Source organism: Gekko japonicus, unplaced genomic scaffold, assembly GCF_001447785.1.
Source record: "Gekko japonicus isolate JY-2015 unplaced genomic scaffold, Gekko_japonicus_V1.1 scaffold9, whole genome shotgun sequence".
NCBI classification, from domain to species: Eukaryota; Metazoa; Chordata; class Lepidosauria; order Squamata; family Gekkonidae; genus Gekko; species Gekko japonicus.
Window position 1 is genome coordinate 3637673 of NW_015168044.1, and position 27124 is coordinate 3664796.

General features: G+C 43.7%; 1 protein-coding gene across 1 annotated transcript in view; it reads right to left on the bottom strand.

Moving 5' to 3' along the window:
• LOC107112986 (phosphatidylethanolamine-binding protein 4-like) overlaps nt 1–27124 on the bottom strand; it is a 70281-nt gene that overhangs the window by 11579 nt on the left and 31578 nt on the right. The gene's annotated exons all lie outside the window — the stretch shown is intronic.

Genomic DNA, 27124 nt, shown 5'->3' on the forward strand with positions numbered 1-27124 from the left:
GAGCCCCACCTCAACGTGGATTCTCTATCATTCTCATAGTTCTCTATCATTTTTCTTTCCTTCCGGCTGGAAAAAGCTCCAATATGCATGTGGACAGATTGCAAGACAGCATCATATTCAGTGACGGTTAAAAAAAGTCTTAGAATAAATCCTGCACTATGACTTGGCCATAAAGCAAGCCTGTGCCACTTGAACACACACACACACCCAGATTCAGCAATGATTAGACCCTTTTTCAGTTTAGGGACACAATCCAGTTTCTCCCCAATTTCACATCTTTTGCGCACGAGCTCTCCAGACGCCAACCGGGAGTCCCCCACTGTGGTGCAACACCCGACTTGGCAACCCTTCCGCATGCTCAATCTTGCCCTTTTTCCTGTAGGTCAAGAAACAGAAAACAAGGATCTTCAGCTAGAGACCACTCATCCTGAATCTGGATCTGGGTATGGCTGTTCATGGCTATGGTAGAGTTTGTTCTTATATGCAGATGGACATATTTTGTGCAGTGCAAAAAACTTCAGCACGAGCTAAATTTTTGATGGGCATATGGGGTTTAACAAGGAACTAGACTGTTTCTTAAAAACAAACAGATGAGAGAAAATAAGACGAAAAGAAGTAGAAAATTAACATGGATAACATAGTTCTCTATCATTTTTCTTTCCTTCCAGCTAGAAAAAGCACCAATATGCATGTGAACAGATTGCAGGAGAGCATCATATTCAGTAATGGTTAAAAAAAAGTCTTAGAATAAATCCTGTACTATGACTTGGCCATAAAGCAAGCCTGTGCCACTTGAACACACACACACACCCAGATTCAGCAATGATTAGACCCTTTTTCAGTTTAGGGACACAATCCAGTTTCTCCCCAATTTCACATCTTTATTGGAGGTGGATAAAGGGAAAGTAGCAGCAGCCACTGCTAAATCTAGGATTTGGAAATTATACGATGTTTTTTCCCTAGTCCCCAACAAAGGCTCCCAAGAGGTGACTACAAAGGAGATGACACAGAGGCTGGTTAAGAGATGCTGAAGAAAATTATTATTATTTCAAGGAGAGGCTGGCTGTTCCTTTGGTTACATATTTGGGCGAGGGCTCTAAAGATCTGAATTGCATTCCTGACCTCTCTTATCACCATCTCTATGGCCTGTTATGCACAGGTGTTTTCCATTGCTTCCACTGTACATGTCCATCAGGTTTTCTTTGTCATTCTGCATTGATTTTCCTCCCTTCAGCACTCAGTTTGCTTTCTGGTCGCTGTTTCCCTAGGGTTTTCTGAGAGTGCTTTTGTGCCGATTTTCCCCTTGTTTTGCTTCCAAGCCAAAGGTAATTAAAAAGTGTACAAGTTCCCTCAGATTTCCCCCCTGCCCTTTTGCCATCCCTTAGTCACTCCCCTGCCCACATCAAAGTCATTCTGCCCACTCCGCAGCTACCACCATCCCCCCCTTCATCGGTGTATAAGTTCCATTTTCCTTTGCTTTTAAATTTAATTTTTTTTCAAGTGGCATGATTTTAGTGATATGAGACTATTGCTAGTCTCTGATCACTGAATTAAAAAAATTAAAATGATGGGGGGGAGTTTAAAAGGAGCTGCACAAGGTTTAGTTCACTACTGGTATTGATTTGAAAGGGGGATCAGAGAGGAGGCAAATGGCAGTGTCCCCAGTGCAAAAAAAAAAAAAGGATTTCAGTGCTGCATGCAAACAAAATAAGGGGAGGGATTGTCAACACTGAATGAAATTGACATGAGATGTAAAGAGAGAGATACACTGGGAATGGGAAGCCTAAAGCTTTGAAAACATTTTTCCCTTTAATGTTTTAGTGAACAAAGTTGGGGGGGGGGCATTTTGGCAGTCTCCGGAAGCCTAACATTAAAATGGCAACTGAGCCACGTGGACTTTCTGCAAACTGCTGAATTTAAGAATTGCTTGGGATCGATCCATTTGGAGGATAGAGTGCAATCTGCACAGGACAGGCACTAAATACTGCCAAGATCATGACCAATGAGCAGGATTAAATTAGAGAATCACAAAGAGAAAACCATGCAAATTTGCAAGGAAGGGCAGGAAATTAGCATTACTATGTAGCTGCACTAGGGCATTGGCAAAAATACCCCCCCCCCAATTGTTTTCAATGTAGTGGCATAAGACTAAAAAAGCTCTCCAGAGATCCTGCCAGGGGACTCCTCCACCATACAAATTGCAGCCCTGTGTAAAGTGTGGTTGACTTGCAGCTGACTTTACACGTGTGCACACACATACTGCCAGCTATCACAGCTTGCAATGCCAGTGTCAGTGGGTTCTACCGTGCATTCTGTACACTCAGTATGTTCTCCCATATTATGAGATTGTGTGACTCTTTCACATTTTTCACAATGGCTGATAACACAGCAGAGAATCCCCTAATGTTCAAAATGGGGCTTCCAGTTTCAAAAAATCTGGTCCGTTTCAACATCGGTTTTTCACCTTTGCCTGCATTCCTTTCTGTTCCCTTTCCTTCAACAAACTAACACTAAAATGCATGTGCAAAACCCGAACCACGATGATTTAAATGGAAGGTGCTTGCTGGACACTACAGCACAGATGTGATAGGGCAATTGTGTAATTTAAAAACAACAACAACAAAACTTTGGAAGCCACATGTCACAAGTGACATTCCACCCTGATTTAGAAAAGTTCATTGTTTAATTTGCAGCTGCAAAATAAATACACTGGAGGAAACAGAATGGTGCGTAAGGCAGGCACAGAATCCGAAGTCAAGCTTAAAGGCTTACTGCTTTGAAAATCTGCAGTAAAATAGGCCTGCATATGGGCCTATGTGTCATTTAATCTCTGCTCATCATTCCCCGAATCTGGATCATATGAGGTAATGGTGGTTAGACTAGGCCTCTGTATGTGTGTGTGTGATTCTGGGAGACTATTTTCTCGAACATTTTTAATATAAGGTTTCCAACTGAATTCTGAGATCCAAATTATGTCCCATTTGCAAAGGGATAAACTCACCAACCTACACAATATTCAGGGGTCATTTCGTAGAAAAAGTCAACCTACACAATATTTAGAAGGTAATGGGGAAAAAAGTGGAATTTTTAGGCTCCTTACGGAATGTCTCCCATCCGTGTACTTATCACAGCCAGAACTATTTCGTTTCAGCAAGGTCACTGTATCATATGTCCCAAACCATACAATGAGATTGTTCTTCACATGATCATATGAAAAATGCGGCACAGGCAATCCAGTGTATTAAATAACCAAGTAAGTGCTTCTGCCTACACATTTTACAGTGGCCTGTGATAGGCATTTGCTTTCCTTTTCGGGTTACTCTAGGAAGGATACATTGTTTTCTGATCTCATAACATCTTACAGGCAGAGTGGCACTGAAGGAAGCCTTAAGATATTTCCATTGAGTCTAAGGGAATGCCTCACCACCTTTCTTCTGATGGCGGGTCTGGGTCTTGAGCAGCTGCATCACAGGCAAAAGTTCTACAGGTGCCACATTCCCGATCATTCCTTTCCAAGGCAGAAAACACTGCACGTTGAATTTCTGCTTGCCTTACATTTACTAGATGCATAGAAACAAAAAGGAGCAGGCTCTGTATAGTTACTTTCCCCCTAAGCTCACTTTCCCCCCCTGTGTACTGAGGGCCCATTTACAGCTGCTGAGTCCTAAGATAATTCTTAACTTGCTTCAATCTTATTTATTATTTTTTTGGGAGGGGTATTCTTAAAAAAACACACAAAATAACTTTAAAGAGGTATTTATCAACAGATAAAGCTAAAACCCTGATCAGCAAAATCATAAAACAGCACAAACTCCTTATTCAGAAAAGACCTGAATGGACAGAGACGGTTAAGGAAAGCGTTCTTAAAGGTGACAGAGCCTTAGATTCCATGAGTCATGGAATAAAATGTGTTCCCAATCTGGGGGCCATCCTTAAAAATGCCCCCTTTATAGTGGCCACCAGCCCCCAATATTAGGTAGGCCCTTGAAAAGTCTGTACATGATTGAGTAATTCAGCTGACAGATGCTGAAGCTCAAATACTTTGGCTACCAAATGAGAAGGGAGCACTCACTGGAGAAGACCCTGATGCTGGGAAAAACTGAAGGTAACAGAAGAAGGGGGCGGCAAAAGATGAGTTTCTTAGACAATGTTACCAATGCAATGAACATGAAATTGAGCAAACTCCAGAGGATGGTGGAAGACAGGAGGACCTGGTGTGATGTGGTCCATGGGGTCACGAAGAGTCGGACTCGACTGTGCGACTGAACAACAACAACAACAAAAATTCAGCTGAGTGCTATCCCTTGAAATATTCCTTTAAAAGAAGATAAAATCCTTCTAGTTGTTTCTGGGTTTCTATACTGGACCAAGGATAGGATGAAACCATGCATGCAAAAATGAAGACCAAGATAGGCAACCTTTTTTGACCCAAATGTACCTTCAAATGCAACGTCTGTGAGGATCTTGGTCTGGCAGCAAACCCGTGTGTGTGTGTGTGTGCGCGTGCACGTGTGTGCGTGTGATGTGAAGACCGTACTTGATCAGACATGCTTGGAGCAAGTCAAGTCTCAGCATTGTTGCTAGTATAATAGGGATTCACCTTGGACCTGGATGGTGGCTCTGCAGGTCTGGAAGGATGACAGGCATAAGCCATGCCTGTTGCTTTCTTCTGCACCACTAGCCCTAGCAGCACTGCCTGTGCCTCAGTTGCTTGGGAGGAATGCCAAGTAAAATGGTGGGGTTACCTATCACTCATTGTTTTAATATTTACTTTAGGAGGGTGTGCTAGATCGAAGGAAAATATCTTAGTCTTTTCCCTGTCCAGCCATCCTCTATTCACCCAAAGAAACTTCCCAGCAAACTCTATATACCGTGTCCTTCCCCAGGCACTTGAGAAAGGGTTCTCTGGGCTGATGCTTCCAGGTTCTGGAAGACTCTTACCATCTGAAGCACATTTTGCCCGATTCCCTTCTGGCCTTCTGATGACACATTAAGATCCATTTGATCTGGAGTGCCTTTGATGTGGGATGAGTTATTTTTTCAGTTTTTTTTAAACTGGTGCTGTTTTATGGCTTTAAAATTGCCATGATTACTTTCTGTATGTTTTATTGATTTCATTGTTTTAATATTGTTGTTTTTTCTAGGTTTATCGTATATATCACTGTATGCTGCCCCAGGAGCTTTGTAAGTGCAGGAAGGCAAGGAAATACATCTCCTAAATAATTGTGTGTTTGCCTTTGCATGTCATATATAGTTTGGCCCTACAGTGTTTGCCTGAACAACATCATGAAAAGTAAGGTGGAGCTCAGATTTCTGTGCATCAGAGTTTGATCTAAAAGTTCTTTGGATTCTCTGCTTGTAAAAAGAAAACCACAAAGAATTAACAAACTTTGCAACAGCATTAAGTTTTCTTATAATGTAAGCAGGTTTACTTAGTTTTCATTTAAGAAGAAATTAGTTTTCATTTAAGAAGAAATCTGTGTTCCCAGGCCTCATGGTTACAAAGTTATGTCTGAAAATATGACAGCAACAATGTTAAAAGAGGCAAGAAGCAAACTGATACAAGAAAACCAAAACCAATCCACTCATTACTTCAGTGCCCATAGATCAGATCTTTGTCAAGGTCCAGTTCATCTTTTTAATATTTGAGTTCAAGAACTGAGAACAAGAATATTTATAAAAGAACTGCCACACATTTACCAACTTTGGTTTGGCATGTGCCATGTTCATGGACACGATATGCAGATTATGTAACTGAAACTCATGGTATATGTTCAATGGATCCCCCAGTGTTCAAGATCTTTTCTGCTTTGGCTGCACAGTCCACAGATATATTAATTTTTAAGCTGCTGTTTGTTACCTTAAGCTTCTTTGGAAAGGCAGTGTATAAGTGTTTTAACTAAATGACTTTTTAAGCAATCCAACAGATTCTTGCTTGGAAGTAAGTCCCACTGATTTCAACAGGATTTACTCCCTAATTAAGTTAGCACAGGTTGTAGCCTTGGACCTTTTTCGACAATGCTCATTGTGACATCATCATGAGCAGAACCAGTCCCTTTTGCTTCTCCCCCAGTTGATTTGCACAATCCAGCTGCTACATGCCCATGCAACTATCAGGAGCAAGACAAAAATCCTTCTGCTTGGCAAAAGGGCTCGGCTGGGGCTAAAGCGCAACTGCTGCCATAGACAGCCATGTGTCATGGAAAGGTGGCACGCATGGTGGCAGGACAGCTTGAAAACCTTACCATGTGCACCCGTGCTAAGTACATGATGGACTTTCCCGAGACGTTGGATCATTCCGTTTGAATATTTAAACTCTACAAAAGACTCAGAGCCAAACTTCCTTTTTTGAAAGTCAAACCCACACTTGCTGGATGAATGGGAATCCAGTGAACTCTTGCCCTCTTTTCCCTACTCTTCCTTCCAGGGAAGAGTCTGATTCTCGACTCCCTTTGTGCATATGTAAGTCGCTGCTTAGATATGAAATGGCCAGCTGATTCACTAATCTTGGATGCTGGTGACTCACCAGAACAATAAAGAAATAGGAGAGGAAGAGTGAGCCACTGCAGGTCAGAAGGGCTGAAATCTGTCCAGTGTCTGAACAATGAGGGACTTCACGCTCAGTTTTGGCCCATGACTGAGGCTCATTTCCTGCAGAATTATATCATACTGTTTTGCCCTTATCTGAGCTCTTGCTTCAGCCTGAGAAGCTGAAGACATACAGCAAACATCTGCCCTTTCCATAGCTTGCATTTTCAGTGCTTAGATGGTGACGGTGAACCATGTTCCCGAGAAAACTGCCTTGGCCAAACCATAGATTGCTGCTTTGCTAAGGTGTGAACGGAAGACACACGATGCAGCAAATCTGCTGATGCTAAGCAGGTCTCAGCTGGTGAGTCCCTGGACAGAAGACTTACTGAGAACCCCATGAGGTCCCTTGAGATCCCTGAAGGAAAGGTGGGGGTATTGTGCAATGAATGATTAAAAAGTAGCCAAACTGTCAAAGGGCAAGAGACCTAGTACACCTGCTCAGTTTTTAATTTATGGGATGGTGCCAGGTACCCATACCTTTAGATGGAGACAGAAACTGCTCCTCTCCACTGGGCTAGCATACAGCTGCTGTCAGCCAAACCTATGTCCACTCCCTCTCTGGGCCCATGTTGGTTTCAAACCCAGTGCTGCCATCTCTCTCTCTCTCCCTCTCTCTCTCTGTTATGTTTACCCAATCACAGTGCTGCATTGAACAGCAGAATTAAGCTACCATCCTGTTACAAGATATTATACTACCTGAGCTATTATAAAAAAAGAAGTGCTGTTATCCACTCTGTTGCAACCCATTAATTGCTAATGCTACACCAACCGTTTAACATACATCATGCTTCCATTAAGCCTACTGTTTCTATCACAATTGCATTGTTGTGAAGAAAAATAACTGACTTTTCAAAAGTGGATCTGGTTGTGCAAATCCAAGCCTGTGCAGGCAGAAAAAGAATCAAGCCAAGCACCATCCAGAACACGGCCTGCAAGCCATATATTATCCTGGATGCTGGTTTTAACCACTGATAGAGTATCTCACAGACTCACAGCATCAGAGTCCTGCTTTGCCCTGGTATCAGCAGAGTCTGCATTTTATAATTTATCAGCTTCATCACTGGGATTTTTTTGGATGATAGGGGTCCTGATGCTTTCCTGCAAAGATTAATGATGTCCTAGTGGCAGTAGGCGGGAATCTTTTTCACCATTAAAAACACTCAAAGTCTTGTGTACTTTTGATTATGTTCCTAAACAGACTCATGCTGTAGTTCTATCCTTTTAACTTGAAGAGGAGACCCGCCAACTGTCAACCCCTATGGTGAAGTCAGATGGTGTGTTTGGGCAAATCTTGTCTTTAGAGGATTGCCTGGGGATTCCTTGCTTTCCTCCTCAACACCTAGGAATATTTTCCTTTAAAATTCCTCAGTCCCTAAATTGGACGGTCAGGAACCAAAAGAAGAGATCAGGAAGGGCTAAAGGGATCAGGATGAAACTGGCACCAGAGGATGCAATTGCTGTTTGTGGCTAGGCTGAATATTTGTGGAAGAAACATAACTAATTTTTAAAAATGCACCAACAATGTAAAACACGAGTCCAATGGCACCTTAGAGACGAACGGAATTAATTCCAGCATAAACTTCCATGAATCAGAGCTTAATTCATCAAATGCACTGAAATGTACAAATCCATTTTGCACACACTGTGGCAGCTCTACGGCAAAAAAGACTGCGTGTATTACAATTCTTTTTGTACAGTGCCTAGCTCTTTATATTATTGTTATTACAAGTAGGGGGCCCACTCAGCTGTGAGGTAGGGAATATCCCATTCACCTGACCCCTGTTTCCTCCCCTCTTGGTAACTTTCTATCCTTCCATCACCACTTTCTCCTTCCTCCCCCCCTCCCCCGGTCATCACTTTCTTTATTCCCTCCTCCTCCTGTCATTGCTATGGATCTCTTCCCTGCTCCCACCACCATTCTCTCTCTTTCCCCTCGCACTGGTCATCACTTTATCTCTCTTTGGCTCAGCCCCCCACCCATCAGCAGGCTGGTAGCAGGAAGGCAGGGAAGGCAAGAAATCCAACATACCTGTTCAACTTTTAACCAATTGGGATGGTACCAGGCATCCACATTCTTGAATGGAGACAAACACTGCTTCTCTCCAGGTAGGGCCTTACACAAGTCTTTCTAGAGCATATCCTACTTTATTATATACACCAGGGGTGGCCAAACTTGCTTCATGTAAGAGCCACATAGACTAAATGTCAGATGCTCGAGAGCCACAAGGTGACTTTGGAGGAAAGAGGCAGGGTTAGGGGAGTGGCCTGAAAGTGACATCACAGGAAGGGGTACAGGATGTGATGTCACTGGAAGTGGTGGAGCTTAGGAAGCAATGTCACCTGATCTTTGACCTGGAAGTGACATCATAGGACATGTCACATCCTTGCAAGGCACCACCCCCAAAGTCTCCTGGCTCCACCCCCCGAAGTCCCCAGGTGGTAAAAACAGAAAAACAAAAGGGGTAAAAACAGACATTGCTGGGATATATTGCAATACTTTGCAGAGGTACCTCAACCAGCACGGACAAGCCATCTTCGATGGCGCTCTGCCTGCTATCCCCACAGCCCCCTTCATGATACTGGTGGCAAGAGGCCCATGAAGAGCCTCTCACTGTGCTCTGTTTAAAGGCCCCCATGGAGGAGGGGAAGGCAACCGTTTACCCTGGCTGGGGCCCTCCCTCCCCCTCCCCCTGTCCGAGTACCCTGGCTAGGGCCCTCCCCCACACACCCCCATGGTGCTGGCAGCAAGAGGCCCATGAGGAGCCTTTTGCCACGTTCCTGTTTAACGCCCATGGAGAGGGGTAATGCAACTATGCAGCCTGGCTGGAGCCCTCCTGATCTCCCTCCCCAGCATAGGGCATCCCCCCCACCCCCCATGGCGCTGGCGGGCTGACGAGCAGGGCACACAGAAACCGGCTTCCCCGGTGGCACCAGCAGCTCCCTTAGCTGATCCATCCCCCGCCTTTGGGCCCCCGGCAGCTGGGGCTACTGCTGCTGCTCCTCTTCTCTTTTCTGCGCTCTCTTCCAGCAGCAGGAGGCAGCAGAGAGGAGGGGAGTGGCTTTCAAAGGAGGAGAATGCAGGGGGTGGTGGCAAGCTTCGCAAGCCGCAGGAGAAGGCCTCAAGAGCGGCATGTGGCTCCCGAGCCACAGTTTGCCCACCCCAGATACACACGGTTCTTTTCTTGAATAGTTCTTGACTTGCAAATTTTGCGATATGTGTTGTTTCTTTACTCTTCCAACAATTCACTGAAGGAGGTTCCTTCGGGAATGGGGTACAGATCATGAGACCCAGTCATCAGATGTAAGTCACAAATTGAATCCAGACATAAATCCAGATCAACCATGAATCCAGGCAACGTCAAGCATTTCTCAATGAAGCAGATTTTTTTGGATCCTTTCCAAACTTGTTTCAGGCCTGATTATGGGACTGAAACAGCACTAGTTGTCCTGGTGGAAGACCTGTGCCAAGAGATGGACAGAGTGAGTCCCACTCTGTTGATTGTCCTGGATGTCTCAGTGGCTTTCAGTTCCATTGATCATGGTATCCTTCTGGATTGTGTTTCTGGGCTGGGATTGGGAGGCACTGTTCTGTGGTGGTTCTGTTCCTACCTGGAGAGTAGTTTTCAGAAAGCAGTGCTGGAGAACTTCCTCAGCACTGTGGCCTTTGGGGTCCCCCAAGGCTCTGTATTGTCCCCTATGCTTTTCAACTTCTCCATAAAACTGCTGGGTGTAGCAGGAGACCAAGCAAACCTAAGTGCATGTGCTGGTTACATCTAAATTAGATTACGGCAATGCATTCTGTGTAGGGCTGCCCTTGAAAAGTGTCTGGAAACTTCAATTGGTGCAGAATGCTATAATCAGGATGTTGACTGGGGTGGGTTGTTGGAACCGTGTTGCTCCAGTCTTCGCCCATCTATACTTGCTACCAATTTGTTTCTGTGCACAATTCAAGGTGCTGGTGCTGATCTTTGAAGTCCTATATGTCTTGGGACCAGCATAATTGAAGGACCTCCTATTCCCTTACAAACCTGCCTAGCTGCTAGTCATCCTCTGAGGGTCTGCTTGGGGTGCCCCCACCTTCTGAGATTAGATGGGTGGCAACCCAGGAGAGGGCATTCTCAGTTGTGGCACCAAAACTCTGGAAGCCTCTCCCCAGAGAGATTCACTTGTCTCCATCTGCTAGCAGGTGAAGACTTTTTTGTTTTGTCTGATACTCCCTCAATGATCCCTCCTTCTTGCACTGGTTTAATAGGTGTTTTAACATTTCATATGTGTACCTTAGCTTGGTTTTAATTGTTTAAATGATGTGTTTTTATTTGGATTTAGTGATTTTTATGCCTTTATTATGTGTGATTTTAATCCATTAGTCAACTTGGTAGCCCTGATGAGGGTAGAAGAGTGGGATACAAATTTTGCAAATAAATAATAAACAAATCAGTTCCAAGCCCAGCTCTGTACCCACTGGAGAGAACTGGTTCAAACAAGGATCACTATTGTCTTCTAATAGTGCTTTCTTTAGCATTATTATACTGCTAAATTGAATCCAGCAATCTGTCAGTGGACGGCACCTACAGTCATGGATTTCCTCTATACCAGCAGCCCTGGGAAAGTTGATTTTTTGGGGTCATGGTTCCCATGTGAAATAACAGCTGTGTGGGTCAGGCTGCAGTGATGAGGGGTAAAGGGTAGAAATAGCTTCCTTTTCTGTCACAGAACCCCAGGAATCAGTTTTCCTAGGGTCAGAAATGGCTGCTGCAGGGAATGGGAACTGAGGGGGATATGCAGTCAGTGTATGAGCAGATGGCTAGATTCAACCCTATGTGTGCATTTGATTATTGCTATGTCATCTGCTGTTAAGTGCTTTTAAATATTATCTGTTGTTGTTTTTAATGATGAGGCTGGTTTCCCTTTATCTTTTACTATTACTGGTTTGTTTATTGATGGTTTTTGTATTTTATATGGTTCTGAGAACAGCGACGGTTGAGAACAGCGACAGTTGGCACTCTCATACCTCTGCATCTCATCATCTTAGACAATGTAATGTATAGTTTGATTAATATATTGTTTTTAGTAGTTTTTAATGTAATTTAATGGATTGTTATTGCGTGTTTTTTTTAAGCCCCCGGAGGGGATTTTTTATTGATTTTTTAAACACTACAAAAACTAGAACAGAAAAAAGGGAAAGGGAAAGCTACATATATGGGAGAAAGTAAAGAACCCACTACTAACTAAAAACCCAAGAGAGGAGATCTCCAACTAGCTTTTTATACTTCATTCAGACTTTTCATCTTTGTACTTCTTATGAACTGTGTCAATCTTTTAACCCCTTTAACCATCCCCAGTTACATTTAATTGCCCAATAACAGTGCCCCCCAACATCCCCTGAAACCAAAGTTCTCAAAGGCACAATTCAGAGTCCTTCAGCCTTTACTTCTTCTTTCTCTCTCTCTTCCGCAGTTTGTAGGAACTTTTCGGGGCTGATGCCCCCTGCTCAGACAAAGAGTCCTCACCAGACGAACCAGTTTCCAGCTCTCCACTGGACTTATCGTCCTCTTCTTTTTTCTCGTCCTCTGGCCTTCCCAGCTGCTCCAGGGGATGGCTTTTTCAAGAGAGGGCGGACCATCGCTTCCTTGAGTGCCCCCGTGAACCGTCCCTCCACAAGGGACTTGTTGATAATCTCCCTAAGGGCATCACAAAACCCTTTGATCAGCCAGGAGGGGCACAGATCTAGGCTGCATGTGGTTGGGCGTACAGTCTTGAGCAATCTGTCGACTTCCTCCAGGCCAAAAGAATCCAAAGCCGGAATCGAAGACGTGCAAGGGGTCTCAAGTTCACTCATTGTATCAACTGTGGTGGGGAGGTTGCCGCGGAGCGCCAAGACTTTATCTGCAAAATAGCTCGCACATGCCTCACAGCCAATGTCCAATTCCCTAAGATTTGGTCTGCCCTGTGGCAGAACTGTTATGGCCCGAATTCAGAGGTCATTTTGGGGGGGATCGCGGGGGATCACAGTTCCCCCCGGGTGAGGTACATGGGGGCGGGGCACATGATGAAGCCCTGCCCCCTGCTTCCGGCCGCCCATCTTCCGGCCCTCATTCAGCCAGGAGGAGGCAGGAGAAGAGGGAGGGTAAGTTGCTTCCTCCCTGCCTCTCCCCACCCCTGCCTGCCTGGGGCCAGGGAGGGCCTTCCAGGGCTTCCTTGCACTCCTGCTGGCCTTGCAGGTCCACCGCTGGGCCCCTCATGGGGCTCGGCAGTGGAGCAGCAAGGCTGGCGGTGGCGGCCGGGACCGTTGGGGGCGGGGTGTGTGGCCTTATGACACACTTCCGGTGATGTCAGGGGTGTGTGGCCTTATGACACACTTCCGGTGATGTCAGGGGGTGTGGCCTTATGACACACTTCCGGTGATGTCAGGGGGTGTGGCCTTATGACACACTTCCGGTGATGTCAGGGGGTGTGGCCTTATGACACACTTCCGGTGATGTCAGGGGGTGTGGCCTTATGACACACTTCCGGTGATGTCAGGGGGTGTGGCCTTATGACACACTTCCGGTGATGTCAGGGACTGGACGGACCACTGGAGCAAGGGGGAGCCTCGATTCTCTGGCATTTGGCCAGAGAAGAGGCTACCCCCTCAAAGCTCCTTGGCCAGGTGCCCTTCCCCGGGCTCCTGGGGGGGGGGTTACGAGCCTGCTCACCCCCTCCGTCTGCCAGAGCATGGAGACATCCCCGGGAGGTCCGGGAGGTGAGTCCGTGAGCATGCTGCCATCAACCGGAAGTCATTATTGTGTTGTTTTTGATGTAAGCCGTCCTGAGCCCTGCTTGCGGGGAAGGGTGGCCTAACAAGTCGATGTAACCATGCCATCCGCTGGTTACAGCGACCACATCCCTTCTCTCTTAAAGGAATTACTTGGCACTAAGGCCTTCTTATTTTGCTACCACAGGCAGGAACTGGAGAACAGGTGGGTGTGTGGGGAAACAGCAGAAGCAACTGTTGAGAACATATGGGGCAAAAGTGAAACTCGGAGCGGGGGGGATGATCAACCATGCCGCTGAAGCTTGTGTCAGATGTGCTTCCAAACTGCTTCCATGGATAACGACAATCCCTTCCATAATTCAATGGTCACTTGGGGTGTTGACCCCCAACATTGCCAGACCCGTGCATGAGATGTAAAACAGAGAGAGGGAAGAGTGGTTGGATCTTTCCATCCCCTCTGTTATCAACTGGTGTCACATCATCTTCTCATTTCCTTTACTTTGCTTTTAGCTTCTGAGAGTGTCAGCTCTCATTACCCAAGTAATGTACATCAACTTGTACAGATGCACCCCCTCCAGAAAGAACATCACACATCTCCCTAGTGCGACAAGGGCCTATCAAAGATAATCACTGCAATTCTGCAAAGATTTCTTTGTCTTTAAGTTCCCTTAGTGTCACTTTCTTCTTTCTCTTTCCCCACTGATTTAATAAAGTATTCAAATAAATGCCAACACAGGCCAGAGTTTAGTGCCCTCTTCTGGACACTGGGTACTTTAGGGAAACCACACTAAGCCAGCTATTCAGAAATCCTGTCTACATTTTGTAAAATGTGGCTTCAGAAGAATAATATAATTTTTTACTTGAAGTTATGTGTTCACTATGAACAAAATATTTTAGGAGGAATTTAATTGGTAATACACAAATGTCCATGACATCTAGAAAGCCATGAGGGACACAATCTTGCACAGAGTTATATACTACCAAATTCCAGTGAAATAAACAGGATTTTATAGGCAACATTTGATGCCACAGTTAATATACTGTACAGTGTAAATTGGAGCTTACTCTGGAATATAGTACTCTTCTGCAAGGAAATCATGGGGTGCCGTTCATGTTAACATTCTTTACAGTGAAAGTGTTCGTTGTAAAAGGGTTATTAATCAACCACTCCTTTCCAAAAGAGAGACTGACCAATCCAGGTATCAGAATGTCTCCAAACAAAAGGACTCTAAGTGTATCTGCACTAACTTCCAAGAAGCCAAAAGTCAGTATTGTGGATCATAAATTCCAATGACTACAACTCTTCTGCTGACCCCTCTAGTGACAGTCAGTGGACCATGGAAGAAAGACTCCATATCTCCCTTCCATGCAGCTCTCTCTCTCTGTCCCCTATCTCTGCTATCTTCCATCTTTCTCTCTCATGCACACCTGCCTGTTACTCATGCATCCAACTCCGTCTACCACTCACCCTGGAGCATGTAATGTCCATGGCAAGGCTTCACAACTACAAAAATGATGAAGAAGACTTCACTACCAAAGGGAGTCTCAGAGCGGCTTACAAACTCCTTTCCTTTCCCCTCTCCACAACAGACACCCTGTGAGGTAGGTGGGGCTGAGAGAGCTCTCACAGAAACTGCTCTTTTTCAAGAACAGCTGTGCCAGAACTATGGCTTGCCCAAGGTCATCCAGCAGGTGTGAGTGGGGAATCAAACCCGGTTCTCCCAGATTAGAGTCCGCACACTTAACCACTACACCAAAATAGCAGAATGTAGACAGAACTGGAGGCCTTGGCCAAAAGCAACTGAACTGCCTTCCATGGACAATGTGTGAGAACTGGCTGCACCACAAAGTCTGCCACCAGTTTGGCCCAGTTCTCCCAGATTAGAGTGCGCGCACTTAACCACTACACCAAAATAGCAGAATGTAGACAGAACTGGAGGCCTTGGCCAAAAGCAACTGAACTGCCTTCCATGGACAATGTGTGAGAACTGGCTGCACCACAAAGTCTGCCACCAGTTTGATGTAGTGGTTAAGTGTGCGGACTCTAATCTGGGAGAACCGGGTTTGATTCCCCACTACTCCACTTGCACCTGCTAATGTGACCTTGGATCAGTCACAAGCTCTGGCACAGCTGTCCTTGAAAAAGAGCCGTTTGTGTCAGAGTTCTCTCAGCCTCACCCACCTCACAGGGTGTCTGTTGTGGGGAGGGGCTTCTTCTTCTTCTTCTTCTTCTTCTTCTTCTTCTCATTTCCTACATTTAAAAAAAGAATGTGGAAATAAATCTTATGAATGTGTACTAGGACAATCATCCTAATCCATTCCTTCTGGTTCACAAAAAAAGGCTTGTGAATTACTTTGATTTGATTATTCTTCAGGCAACTATGCCATTTCAGCTCTAATATTTTCCCTGAGAAAGAAAACATAGGAAAAATAGCTAAAGCAGGAGACCAAAGTATTTAGTTTTCTCACTATGGCACTGTACTTTCCAAAATTTAGCACAGACCGCCATCACAATAAAAAAGTAATATACAATCCCTCCCTCCTCCCTGCCAGGTACAATTATCCATTCAGATTATAGCCAGAGACAATTAAAATAAATCATGATGAGAAAGTTCTAGGAGAAGGACCAAACCTCTGCAAAATAGTCCAAGTGTGAACACAGGCTGTTATTTTATACAGGAGTCCTAGGAGGAGCAGATGACTAGCTAGAAATGCACATAGACTATGAAAAAGAAGAAAAATCTATCTGGAATAGCTGTAATCTATGAAATCCATATTACAATTCTGAAATGCTTTGTAGTCTTGTAATATATGGTATTCCAAGGAGGCAACTTTAGGAAATACTACACCTACTACCTGTTTGTAGTGACATCTAGAAATTAGCATTTTTTCTATAGAAGAAGAGGGAAGGATGTAAAGCTTAATTGCATTGTGAGGGAAAGAATGATCGCAGATATGGCAAGGTGTCCCAAGAACTAGAGGAGGCATTTAAAGAATCCACCAGACCCAGGGCCTCTCAGGGGCATTTCCCATGGTCCACTGAAACTCGGGAGACAATATAAACAAGAAGAAGCACTATAGGCAAGATGGAGAAGAGTCCAGTTGCAGGCATATACCAAAATTCCTTAGGCCACATAGAGGCTGATTTGTGTGCCACGTGAATAGATGATGAATGGTGAAATCTCCCTTGTAGACTGAAAAGTGATGAAAAAGTGAAGGAAATCTGTTATACAGCACCTCAGGAGTCAACTAGTCAACTACTTCTGTCCTGTCGCAATAGTAAGGAAGAAACACACATGCACAAAGATACTCCAATAATTACACTGATTCTTTTTAGGCATCTTGAGGGACAACATCCTCAACTGATTATCTGTGTATCTCGCATCATGTAACGCTGAACATTTAAAAATATTTTAAATTGCATTTTTGCTGAGTTTGTAATCTGAGCTACTGCAGTGTAAGGACTAAGAGAGGAACCTCTGAACAACAAAGCCCTTAATTTAAATCCTGCCTCTGATGCAAAGTCAAAAGGTGGTCTTAGGCAAGGTGCTCCTAGTGTTTCACCCTAGTCCCCTGAAGACCTGCCTTAAAAATATAATAATACTGACCAACCTTATAGGGTTGTTGTAAGGATCAATGATGTGACATGCTTTGGGCACTCTCTAGTGCTATATAATTTTACTACTTTTACAGCTCTGTGCTCCCTAACCATGTTTACTCAGTACTCACTTTGACTAAGGTCAATGGAACTTGCTTCCCAGCAAGCATGCTTGAGACTGCGGCCAGATTGCTTCCAAGTGTTCACCATCAGTAAGAACAATGAAAGGGAAGTCATCACTGCCATCATCAGAATTAAACGAGAACTCCTTTCATTGTATAGCCAACAGCCTATCCTAGGAATACACAATTGACTTTTGGTGGCCAGACTGTGGTTGGTAGAGAACAGAAAGACTAAAGCAATAGCCTACCCATTGCCCTGTGGCCCCCCCAGAAAAAGCCATGACAACAATAGCTCCTAAATAATGTTAATTCGTATATTTTTGCCATATGCTTGAAACGGCAAAGCTCCCTCTTTAACAGTGGTAACACAAGAATCGTTTTGACCACAGTTTCCTCCACGGCTGGGATGAAAGACGTGTGGATATCAATTTGTTTCATCTTCTTGGCAAATCATATAAGTGACTCTCTTTGTGCAGTTTTCTGTATGATCAGATACAGCCTGCAGTGGGAGGCCCTTTGATTTGGTGTCCCACCCATCTCATAATTCTGACAGCAATGAACAGATGGAATATATTGGGGATTCATGTTTATTCAACAGAAACATGAGGGTCTATTAAATCAACACAAATACTAGGTTAAAACGACAGGAAGGATCTAGTGTAAAGCAGTATCAGATGGAAATATGCTAAGTTAAGGTTGCCAGCTCAACTCCCACATTGTTTTTGGGTCTCATAAACGAGTCACAGCAATGGATGATTTTATATGCCAAGTATACACACCACAGAACGAGTGGGCTACCCATTATCCTCCAACTGAATTTCCTGGACTCAACTGTATTTTGTACCTTTCTTATTGTGATGCAAAAACCAGACTAGGAATTTCATCTACCCACCGCCTTTGATGATATAGAAATAATAGGAGATAGTGTTAGGTGCATTGCTTCTTTGAAGTCTGTGTGGTATGAAGCAACACTCGCTTGAAATCCAAGAGATCAGCCATATGGTGGATGCTCAGGTCACGTGTTTCAAACAAATGTGGTGACTCGTAGAAAACAATCAGCTCTCATGAATTCGTTCTGCAGATTCGGAAGAAAATCCTGAACATGGCTGTATGATTCAGCAGTGAAAAGGCTAAAAATAGTCTCCCGTCAAGTGTTTTAGTAGCAGAGCCTCTCTTGTGAGAGTCAATATCCTGGCACAGATGTTTGATAACTTGTAATATTCATGTACTAGGTTATTCTAGACACAGTCAGGATCCAGCAATGCCAGGCTTAACACAGCCTACAACTTGATGTAATAACTTATTTGGTAATACATTACCCGGGGAATGATATGATGAATGCTATGTTTCACAGGTTTGCATTTTAAAAAAATAATTGATACAGAATCTTGTGATATTTGTGATTTGCAATTGATCTTGTTGTGCATGGTGTGTTTGCATTTACTTTTGGTGTGCTCTGCAGTGCTAAAGAGAATAAGCAGGGTAGGGAGGCCTAAGCGAAAAGCCAGTTATCAGTATATAAATAAATAAATAAACAGTAATATAATCTAGGAGTCTTCAAAGGCATAAAACAGCTGCAATCTCTTTAGCTCAGAAACCAAAAGGTAGAGCCTCTTTTAAAGAGCTGATACAACAGTTACATGTTATCTGTGATCTTTTCCCTGATCCCTTCTCCTTAAGGAACAGGAGTCTCATGTCACCTTAAAGACAAAGAACATTTTATTCTGGCATAATTTTATTCCACTGTATTCTTGTCAATGTATGCCTTGCTTACATTGGAGATAAAGTACCAAGCTACCTATTGATTTCTTCCAAATGTCACACTGCAAGAAGCTTTTTGTCCATCGCTATGGCCTCAATCCAACACAGAGGTGCTGGTTTCAGTGAGATTAAATGCACCTAAATCTTCACTGGACTGTGGTGTCAGTGGTGATTTCTGCTACTGAGAATTACTGAGCACTTTATCCCTCAGACCTTTCTTTGTAGATGATTTACTTATTTATAATATTACTACCCTGCTTTTCCGCCGAAGTGCTCGAAATAGCTTACATATATTCACAACACACCACACAAATCATACAATCAATAAATACAGTAACACAATCAGCGGTATACCAGAAAACCACCAATAGCAAAAACAAAAGTCTAGTATCGTTAAAAAACCAGAAAGGCCTGGGAAAATAAAATAATTTTTACTTGACAGCTGAAAGATAAAAGCAACAATGCCAGACATCTTTTTTTTCCTTTGAAATTTCGCAGTGTCATTTTTAAGCATAGTCATTGGCCCCATATTATAACCAAGAGTTCATTTCTTTTTTCCACCATATAATTTTAAGATATACATTTTGCTCACAGTTAAATATATAGTTCTTATTTCTTATTCTTTAGATTTGGGTTATAGGTCTAGGAGTTTTATATGGTATGTTCTTCTATCCATTTATAAAATCTTGACCATGTGTCTTCAAAATCTTCTTTGTTATGTCCTCTCAAAACAGACATCTTGGGGAAGGGTATTCTGTAGACAGGGAGCCACAACTTTCAAGGCCCTCGCTTGGATCTTATGACCCAGTTCCCCTTGCAATTTTATCTCTGGCTGCTGCAAAGGCTTTCTTCCACTGCAGCACTCACCTCCTCTGTCACCAGCACTTCTGCAAGTGCAAGACCAATGTTTTCAAGGAGCTTCTATGGTATGGCAGAGGAAGCAAGTGCTGCAATGGAGGAAAGCCTTTGTAGTGGCTGGAAAGAAGAGTGAGGGGAACAATGGCACCAGATCCAATCCTCTTATCAAAAACTGTCATCCATCCATTTTATGAAGGTGAGATTAATCAGAACAGGGCCTCTGCTGATGACCTAAGTAGACAGGCAGGCTCATATGGAAGAAGACTGTCCTTCATCTTACAACTTCATTTACATCTGGCTCATAAAATGGCCTCTTATTTAGACTCTATTAATGCAGCTACACTGATCGATGCTGCTTTAAGCTCCAGACTGGATTACTGTAATGTGTTCTGCATGGGGCTGCCTTTGAAGATGGTCACAAGTTCCAGTTGATGCAAAATATGGCAGCAAGACTCTTGTCTGGGGTCAGTTGCTCGGAGCATATAACATTGACACAGCACAGCTTACCAATCCACTTCTGAGCCCAATTCAAAGAGCTGGTTATTACATTTACGGTGGCCTAAGGCCTTCATACTTATTGAACTACATCTCCTGGTATACACCTCTGTGCTAGCTATGTTCTTCAGACGTCCTTCTCCTTATGGTGCCCTCCCTTAGGACTGTCTGTACAGTTATGGGTAGGTTACAGGTTTTTTCTATGGTGGGTCAAGTCCCTTCAAATGGCCTACTGGAGTAGGTGCCAAGGGTGCCTTCACTCACTATTAGGGATGCCAGCCTCCAGATGGGACCTGGGGACCCCCTCGAATTACAGTTTATCTCCAGACTACAGAGATCAGTTCCCCTGGAGGAAATGGATGCTTTGGAGGGTGGACACTGTGGTGTTGTACCCCACTGAGGTCCCTGGCCTTCCCAGGTTCCACCCTCAAATCTCCAGGAGTTTCCCAATCTGGATCTAGCAACCTTACCTCCCCATCCCCCACCAGTGGCCAGGGAGTACCTGGCAACCCTGCTCACTACATTCAGGAAGGCATGCAAGACAGTTTTATGCCAAAGATGACTTGATGGAAAGTAAATTGTTTCAGCAGATTTGGCTGTTTTCATTCTAATTCTGTGTGTTTTTAGATTTTGCACATTTTTAATCTGCAGTTTCCCCCCTCTTAATCGGTTCTTTAATCTTGCTAATTGAACTAGTAGATTTTGTGTCCTTGTGACTTTGTTGCTGCATCATTAGCAGCCTTGAGTTGGAGGCTATAAGACAGGATAGAAATCTTTTATATAAATTAAATAAACAGCAAGCTGCTAGAGCTCCTTTCCTTTCCCTCTCAGCTGCTTGTTCCTCGGCCCCAAGACATGGTCAACCAACTTCCAAATGCAGTATTTGGCTTGGCTTTAGCAAGCCTTTCAAAGTCTGGAAAGTGTACAGAGCCTTGTTGGGCAGTTTGTGTACTCCTGCTCTTGAGCACTGGCTGCTCCCTCTGGTACACACAACTGAATCCATCTGTGCCCTGATTTTGGGGGTTGCTGAGCCCTTGGAACTACTATTGAAATAATAAGATCATTTCTCGGCATGCAGCCTTTCATCTGATCAGGAAGCTGTCTGAGATGGAAAACTCTTTGATTAAGGCATCTCAACTGTATTTGTCGCTGAGACAACAGGTGCTCAGCACCTCCCAAATAAGGACACGCATGGAGGTGATACTGTGTGATGCACCATACTGTTGTGCACCTCTACAAAGCAATTTCTGTTGAATAATCCTGCCCATATTTCAACAAAGTGGAGCGTGCTTAGAGTGAACTGTCTCTATAGTGTAAGTGGCCAATTATCTTAAAGACTAACAACTCAGCTAAAGTTTTCCGATCTATCTAGGAGAAAATAAGTGAGTGTCGTTAACAGCTGAATTTAGCTGCCAAGGAGTTGGGAGGAGCAAAATAACTGCAGATGGAATAATTAGAAAACAATTGTGGCATAATTACAGGACAGCATTGTCGGGTAGCCTGGGTCTCAAGCTTTCCTCTTCATTAATTAGAGCGGATCTAGGATTAGCATATTTAATTACCTCCAGAGATACAACATATCCTTCATGTCTAAAAGACAACAGCAACTGGGGCATGCAAAATATCTTCGGCTCCATCTCTTCAACATCTCAATGGCAGGCTCATAGGTACATGGTACCTAATATAGCTGTGGTGGCTCAAGTGGTTAAGATGCTGAGCTGCAGGCTGGAAGGTCGGTCGTTCAGCAGTTTGAGACCTGAGTGCCACATGACGGAGTGAGCTCCCATCTCTGGTCCCAGCTCCTGCCAACCTAGCAGTTCGAAAGCAAGAAATTGCAAGTAGATAAATAGGTACTGCTTTGGTGGGAAGGTAACAGCGTTCTGTGCGCCTCGCCGTTTAGTCATGCTGGCCACATGATCACAGAGAAGTCTTCGGACAGCGCTGGCTCTTCGGCTTGGAAACGGAGATGAGCACCACAACCCTAGTCGGATTCGATTAGCTTTCCAGCAAGGGAAACCTTTACCTTTAGCTAATATAGGTGTATTGCAGCTTTTAAAAAAATACAAACCTTGAGTCTAAAAACCACCCAATTGTGCTAGCCAAATGAAAATTCCATATCTAATACCTGATGTCTAGTTGAGGACTGGGTGAAGGTGGAGACCTGATTTGATTTCACTTATAAAAGGTTATTTTCAGCTACAATTTAAAATAGATTGTGTCAATGTTAAAAAGAGAAATAATATTCAGAATTACTACAAAATATGAAGGTCAACAGTTAAACAGAAGAATCTGTGGTGCAATCGATGGCCATATATCTGCATATTAATTTATTGATCTTTTCCCCTCTCTAAATCTCACATACGTGTGTGTGTGAGAGAGAGCAGAATGTGACAGATAACGAGTGTTCTCTTGCTTGCACAGAAGGAAATTACAATCAAATGTTATTTCCTAACCAAATTTGTTGACCATAAATACCAATGTACATGTGGAGTTGAGGTCATAATGGGTGGGAGACTTGATAGTAGTCAGATGCAAACCTTCTGAGAGTAAGGGGAATACACCAGCTTAAATCTCGTGCTTTAGTTTAACTAGGGTGCTGGTTGGTATGCAATTAGAAAAGGGGGGGAGGGGCTGTTGCAGTGTGAAATCATGCTGTGGCAAACATCCAGTCTTCTCTCATTAACACAAAGGGAAGCAGACTCAATGAAGATATTTCATCCCTGATGCACTTGGTTCCCAGTTCCCATTATTTCACAGAAACTGCACTGATTCATTTCTGGGCACATTTCAAAGTGCTGGCTTTACCCTTTAGAGATGTTCCTGCCATGGACCAATCATTACAGCACTTTATATGGCTGGCCGCCATGTGTAAATTGTACTGTTTTTTGTAATTTTATTGTTATTGCTATTGATTGTTTTAGATGCACTGTATTAATTTTACTGGTTTTAATTGTTGTAAGCCGCCCTGAGCCGCTTTGGTGGGGCGGGATAAAAATCTAATAAATAATTAAATAAATAAATACGAGAGCCTGCATCTTTCCATATGCCATCCACCCCTTACCCACTAAGCTCAGCAGGTGAAATCCACCCTTATATCCTATCCTTGAGAAAGTCTGTGGCTGTGGGTTGCTGGAGCAAGGCCTTTGAAAGGGTGGGCCTAGTATTATGGAATGGACTTCCATTCATCCGTTTTGTACCTGCAGGCATTCAGAAAAGCTCATAAATCCTTCCTGTTTCAACAGGCCTACTGTTTGCACTGCTGTTGCTTGCACACTTTGCTTATTTTGGCCTCTGCAGTTGTTTTTACAAGCAGTGTTCCCTCTAAGCTGAGTTAGTGTGAGCTAGCTCATAGTTTTTTAGCCTCCGGCTCACACATTTTTGTCTTGGCTCAGAAAGGATGGCTCCAGAGCAAACTAATTTCTGCAGTAGCCAAATCTCTCGCTCACAACTTTAATGCCAGTAGCTCACAAAGTAGAATTTTTGCTCATGAGACTCCACAGCTTAGAGGGAACATTGTTTACAAGTAATGTTCAAATTGGTGATTCCCTTTAAATGTAATTTGTTTTTATGATTTGTTTAAATATAAATACTGCAAGCTGCTTTGAACTAAATGATCAAACGGGACATGCTTAAGAAAAGAAACACCAGACCAAACTGAGCAAGGTGCTTCTGGTCATTGTGGAGCCACAGGCTGTATTCTGAATGGTACCTCACAAGTAGCCCTGGAATTCATGCTTAGCGTCCAGCGGTAATTGGATTTAGACTATAACTAATTGAAATTAGAACAAAAGAACACAAAAAATACCCGTGCAGGGTTCTGTGTAGCTGCATGTCACATTTAAAGGGTTCATAACATGCACATTGGCACTTAGGTATATAACATCTGCCAAAGCTCTCATTTTCATAAAAGTTAGACAACAAGTCTTAAGCATATCACAATTCAGATAGGACGCTGATCTCAATTAACACGCAGTGTTTTTTTCTGGATCCTGGGCACCTCTATAATATCTCCTGAAGAAGATTCATTTTTTGAAACGTTGGTAAATAATCCGGAGACGACGTTGTACCTTGGTTTATAAATTCTATTAAGTTGTGTATCATATTGTAATGCTTCAGAGCACAATACATGTACAGCAATTCTTATAAGTCTTATGACTGTTGATTGCGGGTCAGACTATCACGACTGTTGGCTTTATATTTGTTTATCTGTTTTAGTCGTGTGTGTCCAGATTTTTTTAGAACGGAGAGAGAAGCAGACAGAAAGAACTGGAAGTTGGCTTAAACATCCTGAGCTGCACAGTCTCTCTGCAGTGATAGCTCATTACTCTGACTACATCTGAAGAACTGTGCAGGCACACAAAAGCATATACCCAGAATTAAACTTTGTTGGTCATAAAAGTGCTACTGGACTCAAACTTTGTTACTTTGGCATTTTATGTATGTATGTAGGTACGCTGTTTATAGTCCACCTCTCTCACCGAGACTCAAGGTAGATTATACAATGTAAGTCAAAATGCAATCAACAGGATGGGACAACCAATTAACAGTGAAATAGGGTTTGGACTACAGGAATCTGAAAATAAGCAGAAATCTAAAACACAGTGGAAACAAACCTGAAACAAGACATAAGCATTTAAACATGACATGTTAAACAGTGTCATCCCTGCTTGGAGGTCATTATTCCACTGCCCCTATGTATCTTGGGGAAGGGGGGGGTCTGACCTTCAGCTCCAATCCTCCCTGTAGGCCCGGAAGCTTTGGAGTCAGTATGGGGTGGGCCATCTGCTGCGATCTCCTCATGGTTGCTCAGGCCCCAGTAGAGCTTTGCTGGGATATTCCAACGCAGTCAGGGCCAGCTGTGAAATGAACTGAAGCCTTAGGTCTGCCAGCACTGACAGAGGCCTGTGTCAGTCTCCAATGCCTGAAGCCTCAGGTGGGAGTGGCCTGTCACAATGGTCTCCCCCTTCTTTCTAAGACTGGCAATGGGGCCCTTCCTCAAAGCCTTTCCGTCTTCCATACCAACAAGGTAAGAGACTCCAAGAGAGCGGGTCTAGGCTTGGAACTGGTAGATCTCTGCCAGGCTGTTCCTGTGCAGTCAGGGGCCAGCTGTGGAACGACCTGAAGCTTTGGGTCTGCCTGCACTGATAGCCGCTTGTGCCGATGTAGATGTATCTGCCGTTGGCCAGTCTCCAATGCCTGGAATCTCAGGTGGGAGATTTAAGGCGGTGATGGGGCCTTTCTTTTCCATCTTCCATACCAATAAGACAAGAATCTCCAAGAAAATGGAGCTCAGCTCAAGCGTCCTGCTGGAGCGTCAGGAGAACTATCAAAACTCGAAGGTCAGCCTCGCTCTGGGCCAATACATTCTACAGAAATTTGCATAGACCTGCCTAAACGAGAGAAGGCATGACCTAACCAGTTTGGATTACTTCCCTCACTGAAGGAGAACCTCTTTGCTCTCAACTGAGTCAACAAGGGTCAGCTGAGCCCCATCCCTAATGGTTTGGACTTAGGGAGGGAAGAGAAGAATAATATGTAATACTACAGAACTTTTTGCTTATGCTAGAGGCCATTCAGGTGTATACCCCTCTCCGACAATTTACCACATGGAGTTATGTCCACAAGGCATTGCATTTCAAGCACCCACCCATACTGGTTGTTGCATGCATCATGTTGACGACTGGGGGAGACATGACTAGATGCTGCAGTCAGATAAAGAGCTAGAAATGATAGCAACCTTCTTTCCCCATATTGATAAATGGAGGGTCCCAGTCAGTGACTACACAATCTGTTCTTTGTCCTGTCAATGTACTTTTATTATTAATTGTACCTTGCTTTTGTACTTCCACTATGAGCACATTGCATTCTCTGGGGACAAAAGGAATACAATTTTTGTGCTGAGGAAAATGTGAAATTTCTCCCAGATAACTCATCATTGTTGTGATTCCTGTAGGGTTCCCAAGTCCAAAATACTCACCGGCAGGGGAGCCTTTGCCGGCTCCAGGAGCCGTCCCTGGATGTGTGCGCGCACGCGCCGCCAGCACGTCACAGGAAGTGACGTGCAACGTCGACCACGTTGAGGGCATGGCCACGATCGTGGGAGGGAAAACCATTGAGTTTTCCCTCCCCGATCCGGGCCACACCCCCAATGTGGTCGACATGCACGTCAATTCCTGTGACGCTGCGCTTCGGGGGGCAGAGTTCCCCCTGGGGCCCGATTCCGCAGCGGCAGAAATCGGGCCTCCAAAGCGGGGGTTTACCCGCCACCCGCCCCCACTTGGCAGCTCTAGATTCCTGATAGCTATGTGGAATGCAATTGAATGAGAATTATGCTACAGTTATCCAAGTCTCATTATATTCAGGTGAGACTACTGTAACACATTGTATGTGGGGCTGCCTTTGAAGATTGTTCAGAAGCTTCAATTGTTGCAAAATTTACCTATTCACTCAAGTGTTTAAGGAATTTTTGTCACTGTGACAATTTATTGATGATTTCCCCATACTATGTTTGTTGTTATGGGTTTTATCATTCCCACCCTTTAAATTTTATTTGCTGTTTTTAAAGGCTCATATATCCTTTGTATCTACCACTGTTTTTGTAATCCACCATTTTTAATCCATATTACTGTGTTTAAATTTTAACTCTATTCATTGTATTACTGGAGGTTGTTACCTACCCTGAGCCCGCTAGCAGGAAGGGTGGACTATAAATACAAAAAATAAGTAAAATAAATTTATTTATTCTCTTGGTTTTAGCTTCTAGTTGCTCTCACACTTGTTTATTTACTGATATTTATGGAGCTGTTGTTCTATGGTTTTTAATTAATTATTGTAAACTGCCTTGATCATTTAGAATGGAGGGGCCAGATACAAATATTTTAAATGAATAAATTAATTCTCCAAATTCCAGGCATATGTCATATTTGCGTGTGTCCATAGATAAAC